The sequence below is a fragment of the Catharus ustulatus genome, chromosome 24 (genome assembly GCF_009819885.2).
Source record: "Catharus ustulatus isolate bCatUst1 chromosome 24, bCatUst1.pri.v2, whole genome shotgun sequence".
NCBI lineage: Eukaryota > Metazoa > Chordata > Aves > Passeriformes > Turdidae > Catharus > Catharus ustulatus.
This window is the reverse complement of record NC_046244.1, coordinates 7,179,429-7,186,825: the sequence shown is the minus strand read 5'-3', so window position 1 is coordinate 7,186,825 and position 7,397 is coordinate 7,179,429. Positions and strand designations below refer to the sequence as shown.

The 7,397-nt window shown below is 55.7% G+C and overlaps 1 long non-coding RNA gene across 1 annotated transcript; it reads right to left on the bottom strand.

Annotated features, from left to right (window-relative positions):
• Positions 1 to 2,364: 2,364 nt before the first annotated feature.
• Positions 2,365 to 4,469, bottom strand: LOC117006970. The gene is made up of 2 exons (XR_004420053.2): positions 3,433 to 4,469; positions 2,365 to 3,378 (listed from the first exon to the last, which is right to left on the bottom strand). It is a non-coding gene; the product is annotated as an uncharacterized LOC117006970 (long non-coding RNA).
• Positions 4,470 to 7,397: the final 2,928 nt, after the last annotated feature.

Genomic DNA, 7,397 nt, shown 5'->3' with positions numbered 1-7,397 from the left:
CAGACCTTACAGAGCCCACAGACCCTACAGACCTTACAGACCCTACAGACCTTACAAACCCCACAGACCTTACAGACCCCACAGACCCTACAGACCCCACAGACCCCACAGACATTATAGACCCTACAGACCCCACAGACCCCACAGACATTACAGACCTTACAGACCCCACAGACCCTGCAGACCCCACAGACCCTACAGACCCCACAGACCCTACAGAACCTACAGACCCCACAGACCCTACAGACCCCACAGACCGCACAGACCTTACAGACCCTACAGACCTTACAGACCCCACAGACCCTACAGACCCTACAGACTCCACAGAACTCCTGGGAGGCTCCTGTGGGGACACCAAATGTGCTCCCAGGGCTCAGAGCGGGCTCTCCCTCTGGCCAGACTCATCCAGCACCCCCAAAAAATCTCCTTTGGGCAGGGGGAACCCGAACCACTGACTGCTGCTGCTGGGATTGCCACGCTCCTGCTGTGCCACCGGGCACTGTGGTGGCCCTGGGGACATGGCCCGTGTGCCACCCTGCTCTCTGAATGTCACCAGACTCAGCCCCCGGCTGCCTGCACTGCTCTGAGGGTGGCTCTCTGATGCCTTAACCACACCAGGAGAAGAAGCCCAGCCCGGGCACGGCCCTGCAGGATGGGGAGGGACAGAATCAAAGCTGGACTCAGCACCCTGACCCCTCCTGTGCTCCCCTGACCCTCTGAGGTGCCACTCCTGGGCAGTGCCAGCCAGGCAGGTGGACAAAGGGACCTCAGTGCCACTCCTGGGCAGTGCCCAGCCAGGCAGGTGGCTGAGGGGACCTCAGTGCCACCCCTGGGCAGTGCCCAGCCAGGCAGGTGGACAAAGGGACCTTGGTGCCACTCCTGGGCAGTGCCCAGCCAGGCAGGTGGACAAAGGGACCTTGGTGCCACTCCTGGGCAGTGCCCAGCCAGGCAGGTGGCCAAAGGGACCTCAGTGCCACTCCTGGGCAGTGCCCAGCCAGGCAGGTGGCCAAAGGGACCTCAGTGCCACTCCTGGGCAGTGCCCAGCCAGGCAGGTGGACAAAGGGACCTTGGTGCCACTCCTGGGCAGTGCCCAGCCAGGCAGGTGGCTGAGGGGACCTCAGTGCCACCCCTGGGCAGTGCCCAGCCAGGCAGGTGGACAAGGGGACCTCAGTGCCACCCCTGGGCAGTGCCCAGCCAGGCAGGTGGCCGAGGGGACCTCGGTGCCATCGCTGCCATGGCCAGCCCAGCTGGGACTCTGCTCGTGGTCCTGGACCAGCCTGGCCTGTTTGCTGTGCCCCTCTCTGCAAAGCAGACTCTGGGGTTGTGGGAAGGAGTCGGTTCTTGGGAAAAGAACAGCCCAGCCTTCTGAACGAGGAGGATTGCCTGGCATTACTTTGTTGGGTATTAGTTTTTTTAATTTGCCTTTTTTTATTTGAACGCTAATACGACTTCACATCCCTTTATTTTTTACACTGCCCGGGTATTGCCCATCCCCTCTGCTCTCCAGGCAGCAGAAGGGATGCAGTTCCTTTTCTCATTACTTGAGGAGATGATTCCTGTGCCCTGGAAGAAGTTCTCTCTGCATGGGTGGGGTGTGTGCGTGGGAAAAGCAGCACGGGAGGGACCATTCCCAATTAGCGACTCCCTGGCAATTAAACAACCACTCTAATGAACTAAAGGTTGGAAGAATTAGCGCTGTAAGGCCTGTCCTGGAGGCAGGCCCCCGTGGTGTGGTGTTTTCAGGGTGTGCTGAGGCACAGGTCAGGTGCTCTCCACGCCACAGAGGAGCGACTCAACCACTGGTACCTCAATCGTGTTCAAATGTAGCATTGGAAATCTGCTCTTTGCAACTCATCCCTCCCTCCTTGGAAATCTGCTCCAGCTCTTTCCAACTCATCCCTTCCTCCTTGGAAATCTGCTCCAGCTCTTTGCAGCTCATCCCTCCCTCCTTGGAAATCTGCTCCAGCTCTTTCCAACTCATCCCTTCCTCCTTGGAAATCTGCTCCAGCTCTTTCCAACTCATCCCTCCCTCCTTGGAAATCTGCTCCAGCTCTTTGCAACTCATCCCTCCCTTCTTGGAAATCTGCTCCAGCTCTTTGCAACTCATCCCTTCCTCCTTGGAAATCTGCTCCAGCTCTTTGCAACTCATCCCTTCCTCCCTGGAAATCTGCTCCAGCTCTTTCCAACTCATCCTTCCCTCCTTGGAAATCTGCTCCAGCTCTTTGCAATTCATCCCTTCCTCCTTGGAAATCTGCTCCAGCTCTTTACCACTCATCCTTTCCTCCTTTTTTCACCCCTACTCCCCAGTTCTCACTCACAGAGCTCAGGTTTCACTCGTGTGGTACTCGTGGGACTGAATTTTCAAGTAGCAAAAGATTTCTCCTTTTTTTGGGGGGGTGAAAGAAGAGTTTAAAATGAGGCAGGGACTCCCCAGCTTTCAGATCCTTTTCTTGGCAGTCTGATTTTCCCTGGACAGGTGCCTGCAGGTTTTCCAAGCCCACTCTCAGTGCCTCACGTTGTACACCTGGAATTCCCAGCAGCTTCTGAGAACCAGGGCTGCCTCCCCCTCTGGCCTCTCCCCAGGAACAGTCTGAGTTTCTCAGGCTGAGGAGGCCTCTTTGGCTTTTGGAACAGGCTCTAAATGTCCTTTTTGTCCCCTTCTCACTGCCCCAGCCTGTCACAGCTCAGCAGCTCTCCCGTTTCGCTGTCCTGCAGAGGACTCTGTGAGTGTCCAAGCTCTGCAGCTCTCCTGGCCCATGAAGGTCAGAGGAATCTGCTTTGTCCAAAAAATGCTGAAATCAGTGAGATCCGCTCTGTTTTGTGCATGTGCCTCCACCTGAGTGATCTCTCAACCCTTTCCATGCCATTCCTGTGACCAGCATCAGGATTTCCCTCTCCTGCTGGGCTCACATCGGGGTGTCCCCTGGCTCTGGGGTCCCCTGTGGAGGGGGATCACCCCAAAATCCCCGTGGGGAGGTGGAAGGGGCTGGTTCTGAGCTTGGCCCGAGGTGCTGAGCAGCTCAGGAGGAGCCAGGAATGGAGGGGGAGTGAAGTCCAACAGGAGCTGCTGAGGGGCAAACAGAGCATTTCAAACTGGGAATGAGACGTGGCCGTGGCTCCAGCTGGGAGCTGTGCCTTGGGAGCAAAACCTGAGGGAAGGGAGAAATGCAGCAGCTGAGGAGAATTCGGGTGCCCTTGGCCTGGTGTGAGCCTTCAGCACCCACACTGCAAATCCTGAGGAGAATTTGGGTGCCCTTGGCCTTGTGTGAGCCTTCAGCACCCACACTGCAAATCCTGTGTGGTGCTGTCCTGCACCAGGGACAGGAGCTGGGGGACTCCTGTCCCCCTTGGCTGGGTGCTGAGCAATACCCCATGAACCTGAGCCATGGAGAGCCAGCCAGAGCATCCTCTTGTCTCTGCTGCCCCATGAACCTGAGCCATGGAGAGCCAGCCAGAGCAGCCTCTTGTCTCTGCTGCCCCATGAACCTGAGCCATGGAGAGCCAGCCAGAGCATCCTCATCTCTGCTGCCCCATGAACCTGAGCCATGGAGAGCCAGCCAGAGCATCCTCTTGTCTCTGCTGCCCCATGAACCTGAGCCATGGAGAGCCAGCCAGAGCATCCTCTTGTCTCTGCTGCCCCATGAACCTGAGCCATGGAGAGCCAGCCAGAGCATCCTCTTGTCTCTGCTGCCCCATGAACCTGAGCCATGGAGAGCCAGCCAGAACATCCTCATCTCTGCTGCCCCATGAACCTGAGCCATGGAAACCAGCCAGAGCATCCTCTTGTCTCTGCTGCCCCAACTATGCAGGTGCTCGAGGAGGAGGAAGGAGAGGGCAAAAACAATTCCCCAACAATTCCCCAACAATTCCCCAGCATCTCCCGGGGTCCTGAGCCCCCCGACCCACACTGTGTGGACACGAGGTGTCAGCGCCTGCCCTGGGGGATTCTGCCAGGGCGGGATTGCTCCTGGTGCTGCAGTCCCCTGGCGAGCAGCAGGAGGAGGAGGAGAGCTCGCAGGGGACGCCTGTCCGTGTCTGTCTGTCTGTCTGTCCGTCTGAGGGGAGGAGAACAACTCTGTGTGGCTTCCCTGCCAGCTGTAGTCCGTGCTGTGTCACTCGAGGTGTTCCTTGTCCAAATTCCCAGCGGAGCAGCGTCCCCCAGCCGGGGGCTCTGGCTCTGGGGATGTTCCCAGCGGGGCCAGGCAGGATCCCCTGCCCTGCTCTGGGGGCAGAGGCTCCCTCGGCCTCCCTGCTGGCCACACCTGGTCCAGATCCATGTCCGAGCCTTGTCACTTTGATTTCTCTGTAATTTATCCGACTTTATTTATGTGGAACTCTGTTTCTCTGGAATTTTTTGCACTACATGGGACTGGGGAGGGGATCCAAGCAATAGAAGCCAACGTGTACAATAAATAAAGACATTTTCTTGGATACTGCATCCTGCCTCGTGCATCCTTCACTCTCCCTTCCCTGGGGGCTGCTCCCTGTTCCAGGGGAGGGGAGGGACCCCCAGGCAGAGATTGCACCCTGAGCAGCCAGGGCAGCTCCAGGCTGTGCCAGGGGAGGGGTTGGGATGGGGATCAGGGAAAGGATCCTCCCAGAGGGTGTTGGGCACTGTTGAGACCCCAGGGAAGGGGTCCCAGAGCTCCAGGATCAGGGAAAGGTTCCCCCCAGAGGGTGTTGGGCACTGTTGAGACCCCAAGGAAGGGGTCCCAGAGCTCCAGGAGTGTTTCACAATGCTCTCAGGGACAGGGAGGGGTTGCTGGGGTGTCAGGGCTTGGACTCAGATCCAGTGGATCCCTTGGGATGTGATTCTGTGGGATCTCACCTGCCTGGAGTCACCACTCCAGGTTTGAGGCATTTACTCACATCTCCCATCCAGAGCCCTGCTGCTGGGGTCCAACCCAGTTTGGAGGACTCTAAAGGACATTTTTTATCCCCAATCCCAGCCCCAGGCTCAGCTGAGGGTGTTGGAGGCCTGGGGGCTGTGGGGGGGTTGTATTCCCAGCAGTAATTTGGTGCTGGGAGTGTCCCCTCTGTGTCACCCTTCCCCTCATCCCAGGACAGAGACCCCAGAGGCTGCAGGGTTGGGCTGATTTAACCTCTCTGCCACCAAACCCCAGTTTGGCCTCCCCAGCACTCCCAGTGCTGCTGGGAGCAGGAGGGAGACCCAGAGGAGGAACCTCGTGCTGCCCTTTCCAACTTCCACACTCCCTGATGTGAATTTCCCTATTTTTAATCCACATTTTGTGTTTATTTCTCCCACCCTCAGCCCATCCCTGTGACCTGGGGACAGGCAGAGCTGCCCCATCTGCCCAGGGAGGGAATTCTGAGCCCTCCTCATGGCCAGGGAATGAGGAGCAGCCTGGCACCAGCCCTGGGGCCCGAGGGGGAGCTGGGGAATGCCTGGCCTGGCTGTGTCCCCTTTCCTGTGCCTCCTATAAATAACTGCTGAGCCCTGAAAACCTCCCTGGACTTCTGCTTCTCCTGGGAGCAGAACCATGAGTTCTGTGACACCTGGTGACAAACCCGTGCTCAACCCCTGGTGCCACCTGGCCCTGCCAGCCCTGCTGGTGTCACTGCTGTCCCAGTGAGCAAACAGGACCTGTGGCAGCAGCAGCAGCAGCAGCTGTGGCCCTGCTCAGAGCTGGGAGGTTTAATTTGGGAACAGCACGCTCGTGGTCACGGCCCGAGCGCGTTAGCCACGCGTGCCAGCAGGAATCAAATCTCACTTCTCCTGCACCCAGCACAGCTGGGGCTGTTGGCTGCAGTGCCTGAGCTCGGCCAGGAGGTGCTGGGCTCTGCTGAGCTGCCCCAGCCCCTTCCCTGCCGTGAAAATCAGGGAATTTGTGGTGGGGGCCCTCAGAGAGGGGTGTCCTGGCGCTGTGCTGGGCCAGCAAGGGTTAATGGATTCTGGGCAGAAAGGGGAGGGGGGAAAAGGAACCAGAGATGGGGAGAAGTTTTATGGCACATCCAGTTCTCAGCTGCTCTCTCCTGGCGAGGGTGGCCTGACCCTTTTTGGGGATTTTTGTTACTGCAGGGGTAAAACGTGAGCAGCACGCCCTGTGTGTCCATCAACCCCAGCAGATTCTCCAGGAAAACCTCTCAGAGCCCTCCTAAAATAACCTGGAGATTTGTCACCTCCTTTCTGGTGCTTCTTGTGTTATTTATATTCACTAAATCTGAGATTTTTTCATTTTCCAAACATGCCATCAATTCAATTAGTGTGCCAAGACCCGATTCCCACAGCCCCGTGTTGATTTGTATTAATTATATTCTCCTCCCGTAATTCTCAAAGTTAATCCAACTCCCTCACAGCTGTTACATCATTTTCCCAGGAATTGCTGTCAACTGGCAACCCCATAATTACTGGGGTGGTTCTCACCCATGGAAACACTGATATCCCTGTTAAATGATGCAATTTCTTTGCAAATTCCGTGCTCCTGCAAGACTGAACTGCAACAGCCACCCAAGCCCTTTGTGCTCAGCTCTTTCAAACTTTCTGACGTGAATTCTCTCTCTTTCTTTGATCCAGAGCGTTCAAGTTTTGTGTTGACTTCTTCCACCCGAAAATGAAAAGGGTTTCTCGTTTTCTATGGCTGTAATTCCTGGAATTTTTATTCAGCACAGAAATACTGAGTCTGCATTTACCTTTTGTGATTAACTTCTCCTTTTTATTGTTTGTATTTCCATGCACTCACAACACAGTCAGAAATCTTCAGTTTGCTTCCTTTAAAAGCATTTCTTCTACAAACACTCTTTTTCTGTTTTTTTTTCTACTCATGCACATCTTCTTTGCTTCCTTGACCCATTCTCCATCATTCCTAAATTTTGATTAGTGTATTAGTGTCCCCCTGATTCATACTTTTTTTTCCAGCTGCCCGTTTATTTTAGAGAGGGGATCCCTCAGGGAATTTGGGGTGAAAGAGAGGAGATTTCTCAGGGAATTTGGGGTAAAAGAGAGGGGATTTCTCAGGGAATTTGGGGTAAAAAAGAGGGGATCCCTTGGGGAATTTGGGGTAGAAGAAAGGGGATTTCTCAGGGAATTTGGGGTAGAAGAAAGGGGATCCTCAGGGAATTTGGGGTAAAAGAGAGGGGATTTCTCAGGGAATTTGGGATAAAATATTTATTTTTTGTATCATCAACCCCTCTGGGAACGGGGCACCCTTTGGAACCCTTCAACGGCAGCAAGATTTTTGTTAATGCTTAAACAACAACCGCCAGCTTTTATCTCGCTCCCTCCTTATCTCCGCGCTCGCGGCGGCCGAATTCCATTCGGGAAAAACTCCGGGATGGATTTCCCGGGGCTGCGGCTCCGTGCCCCGGGGGCTCGGGAATGGCTTGGGAATGGTTCGGGAATGGCTCGGGAATGGATCGGGAATGTGTCGGGAATGTGT